This window comes from Sarcophilus harrisii, chromosome 1 (genome assembly GCF_902635505.1).
Source record: "Sarcophilus harrisii chromosome 1, mSarHar1.11, whole genome shotgun sequence".
NCBI classification, from domain to species: Eukaryota; Metazoa; Chordata; class Mammalia; order Dasyuromorphia; family Dasyuridae; genus Sarcophilus; species Sarcophilus harrisii.
Window position 1 is genome coordinate 494276457 of NC_045426.1, and position 5297 is coordinate 494281753.

Sequence of the window (5297 nt, forward strand, 5' to 3'; positions counted from 1 at the left end):
AACAAGCATGTTAAATTATGAGTTGTGATCCCATATGGGATTGTATAACTGAATGTGGAGGTCATGAAATCATGATTTATTAATAAATGCCCAATTTGTATTTTATATACCTACATACCCGGGTACATGGGTATCTCAGGCAAAAGGGGACCACAAGTGCCTTTAAGAAGCCCTGATTTAGAGAACCCTAGGGATTCAACTAAGAAATTCATTGAACAGAATTTGGATGGAAAAGACCATTCACTTTCAGAGAAAGAACTATAGAGACTGAATATGGATTGAAATATACTATTTTTACTTTTTTGTTGTTATTATGGTGTTTTCCCCTTTTGCTCTGATTTTTCTTTCTCAATATGACTCATGGAAATATGTTAAAAAATTATTGTACATGTATAACCTATGTCACTTTGGTTGTTGTCATAAGAAAGGTAGAGGTAAGTAATTGAAAGAAAAAAAATGAAATTCAAAATCTTACAAAAATGAGTGTTGAAAACCATCTTTATTTGTAATTGGAATATTAATATACCATTAAAATGTTTTTAATTTAAAGAAATTTATTGAAACCATGGCTTAAGTCAAATAACAGGATGTAAAATAAATCCATAAAAATAATTGATCCTTGTATTACCAAATGAGTACAAAAGAAAAAGCCAAAAAAAGAAATTCCATTTAATTAACAACAGAATGCATAAAATATCCAGGAATCCATTCAAGACAAAATATAACTACAGTAATTTTACAAAACAGCCTTTATAGAAATAAAAATAATTAGAAAACAAAAAGTAAAGAATATCAAAGTCAATAATGAGAAAAATTGGAAAGGAAGGGAGTCTTGAATAAGATCAGATCATAACTGGTGCCTAAGGAAATAATCCAAGTAATTTTTTACTGATTTAAAGAAATTAAATTAAAGAAATTAAAGAAAAATTTAAAGAAATAGAAAAATTGATCTATGGAACAAATTATGGAAGAATCACATATATTATTCAATAAGTTCTCAAACTGCAAATACTGGGAAACTTTTGGAAATATTGGAAAACATTCTGTGAGAAATCACTTCTAGACCAATATCTCACACTGTATGCTATAATAAGCTATATACTTAACATATCTACAAATGATCATTTCATTCAGGAAGAGGAATTCTTTTTTTTTTTTTTAATTTTAATAGCTTTTTTATTTACAAGTTATATGCATGGGTAATTTTACAGCATTGACAATTGCCAAACCTTTTGTTCCAATTTTTCCCCTCCTTCTCCCCACCCCCTGCCCCAGATGGCAGGATGACCAATACATGTTAAATATATTAAAGTATAAATCAAATACAAAATAAATATACATGTCCAAACTTTTATTTTGCTGTACAAAAAGAACTGGACTCTGAAATATTGTACAATTAGCCTGTGAAGGAAATCAAAAATGCAGGCAGGTAAAAATATAGGGATTGGGAATTCAATGTAATGGTTCTTAGTCATCTCCCAGAGTTCTTTCGCTGGGTGTAGCTGGTTCAGTTCATTACTGCTCCATTGGAACTGATTTAGTTCATCTCATTGCTGAAGATGGCCAGGTCCATCAGAATTGATCATCATATAGTATTGTTGTTGAAGTATATAATGATCTCCTGACCCTACTCATTTCACTCAGCATCAGTTCATGTAAGTCTCTCCAGGCCTTTCTGAAATCATCCTGTTGGTCATTTCTTACAGAACAATAATATTCCATAATATTCATATACCACAATTTATTCAGCCATTCTCCAATTGATGGATATCCACTCAGTTTCCAGTTTCTGGCTACTACAAAGAGGGCTGTCTCAAACATTCTTGAACATAGAGGTCCCTTTTCCTTCTTTAGTATCTCTTTGGGATATATAAGCTCAGTAGTAACACTGCTGGGTCAAAGGGTATGCACAGTTTGATAATTTTTTGAGCATAGTTCCAAATTGCTCTCCAGAATGTCTGGATGTATTCCCAGTTCCACCAACAATGTATCAGTGTCCCAGTTTTCCCTCATCCCCTCCAACATTCCGCATTGTCTTTCCCTGTCATTCTAGCCAGTCTGACAGGTGTGTAGTGGTATCTCAGTTGTCTTAATTTGCATTTCTCTGATTAATAATGACGGAGCATCTTTTCATATGGCTAGAAATAATTTCAGTTTCTTTGTCTGAGAATTGTCTGTTCATATCCTTTGACCATTTATCAATTGGAGAATGGCTTGATTTCTTATAAATTGGAGTCAGTTCTCTATATATTTTGTAAATGAGGCCTTTCTCAGAACCTTTGACTGTAAAAATGTTTTCCCAGTTTATTGCTTCCCTTCTAATCTTGTCTGCATTAGTTTTGTTTGTACAAAATCTTTTCAGTTTGATGTAATCAAAATTTTCTATTTTGTGATCAGTAATGATCTCTAGTTCTTCTTTAGTCATAAATTCCTTCTAAGAGGAAGAATTCTTAACCAAATAGTAGAGAGGATTATGGAAGATAAAATGGATTATTTTATTTACATAAATTTGAAAAGTTTTTGCACAAACAAAAATCAATGCATTTAGAATTAGTAAAAAAACAATCAGAGAAAAAAATCTTTGCGGCAAATTTCCCAAGTGAAGTTCATTTTTTTAAAAAAAATTTTTATTAAAGCTTTTTATTTTTCAAAACATATGCATGGATAATTCTTCAACATTAACCCTTGCAAAACCTTGTGTTCTAATACCCCCCTTCTTTTGCTCCCTCCCCTAGGTGGCAAGTAGTCCAATATATGTTAAACATGTTAGAAATATATGTTAAATCCAATATATGCATACATATTTATACAATTATCTTGTTGCACAAGAAAAATCAAATCAAACCAGAAAAAATGAGAAAGAAAATAAAATGTAAATAAACAACAACAAAAAAAGTAGAAATGATATGTTGTGGACCACACTCAGTTCCCACCATCCTCTCTCTGGGTGCAGACGTCTCACTTCCTCACAAGACCATTGGAACTGGCCTGAATCATCTCACTCTTGAAGAGAGCCATGTCCATCAGAATTGATCATCATATAATCATTGTTGCCATGTACAATGATCTCCTGGTTCTGCTCATTTCACTCGGCATCAGTTCATGTGAGTTTCTCCAGACCTCTCTGAAATAATCCTGCTGATCGTTTCTTACGGAACAATAATATTCCATAACATTCATAAACCACAATGTATTTAGTCATTCTCCAATTGATGGGCATCCACTCAGTTTCCAGTTTCTGGCCACTACAAAGAGACCTGCCACAAACATTCTTGCACATACAAGTCCCTTTCCCTTCTTTAGTATCTTTTTGGGGTATAAGCCCAGTAGTAACACTTCTGGATCAAAGGGTATGCACAGTTTGATAACTATTTGAGCATAGTTCCAAATCGCTCTCCAGAATGGCTGGATCCATTCACAGTTCCACCAACAATGTATCAGTGTCCCAGTTTTCCCGCATCCCCTCCAACATTAGTCACTATCTTTTCCTGTCATCTTAGCCAATCTGACAGGTGTGTAATGGTATCTCAGAGGTGTCTTAATTTGCATTTCTCTCATCAATAGTGATTTGGAGCACCTTTTCATATGACTAGAAATGTTTTTAATTTCTTCATCTGAAAATTGCCTGTTCATATCCTTTGACCATTTAACAACTGGAGAATGGCTTGAATTCTTAGAAATTTGAGTCAATTCCCTATATATTTTGGAAATGAGACCTTTGTCAGAACCCTTGAACATAAAAATGTTTTCCCAGTTTATTGCTCAGGTGAAGTTTCTTATTTAAGTTATACATTTAATTAATACAAATATATAAGAATAAAATCCTTTACTTGCCAACAGATAAATGATAGTGAGGCAGCTAAGTCATATTGTAACTAGAGAGAGAAACTTGGGGTCAGGAAGATGATTTCAAATCCATCCTTGAATAATATTGGTGTGATCTTGAACAAATCACTTAACCTCTCTCAGTCCCAGTTTCTTCCTTTATAAGATGGAGACACTAATAGCACCCAACTTACAGGGTTATTTTAAGAATCAAATAAGAAAATGTATGTGAAGCACTTTGCAAAAATTACTTGAAAGAAAAATATTTGAATCACGTATAAGGGAAATGTAGATACAAAGAAGATTGCACATAAGATTGGCAAACCTGCCAAAAAAGGAAAACTGTTGAAGATGACATGGAAGGACAACTAGTCAACTAGCAAATATTTATTAAGTGCTTACTTACCTAGCCTTAATTGCTGAATGGGTGGTTGCCTCAGTCAACCCAGAAAGATATAGCTTATAAAGACCAAGGTCTCTCACTGTGTCCAGGGCCATCTCCAGTCAACCTGATCTAGATCTGGCCACTGGACCCACATGGCTCCGAAGGGGCCAGTAAACAGGTGACCTTGCCCAGCCCTCCCTACTTAAATTCAATTTACTTGCATGTGATGCATCATTTCTTTGATGTTATAGTCTTCTTCAAGAATGAAGGACAAACAACTATGTATAAGAGACAGATACAGTAATGTGCTGTAGGTAGAGCTATAAATTAATCCAATCACTGAATAAAGCAGTTTAGAACTATAACTAAAACATATGTACCCTTTAACCCAGTGACATCAATTCTGGGCATATATTCATTAAAAAAGAAATCAAAGAAAAAGGAAAAAAACCTATACATACAAAAAATATTTGTGGAAGAATTTTTTTTCAGCAAAGAACTGAAAGTAAACCAATTGGGAAAAGATTGAACAAAATATAACTTATGAACATAATAAAATACTATGTTGTCACAAGAAATGACAAAAAACATAGATTCAAAGAAACCTTGGAGGACTATAAACTTTTACATAAAGTAAAAGAGCCATGTGGTGTTTTTTTTTTTTTAAACAATTATAGTGAATAAAAACATGTTTTTAAAAAATTAAGAACTCTGTTCAATATGATGACCAATCATAACTCCAGAAGTTTGATGAGTTACCATAATTCCTATTTCTTGTCAAACTCTTGGCCAAATGAGACATACATTTCAGACTTAGTCAATGAGTGAATCTGTTTGCTTTTTTAATATTTATGACAAGGGAAAACTTTTAATTTGAGGGTTTGAATTGAGGGAGTATTGAGGGAACAAGTACTGATAATAATGTCCTCCAAAAGAAGAAAGAAAACAATATGAATAAAATATATAAAACAAATATAGAAGAGATCAATTAATATTATATATGCCTATGTTATTAGCATTCTATACTGACTATTATGATAAAAGTACTTTAAACTTTAAAAAATAAATTATATGTAATATTGATTTA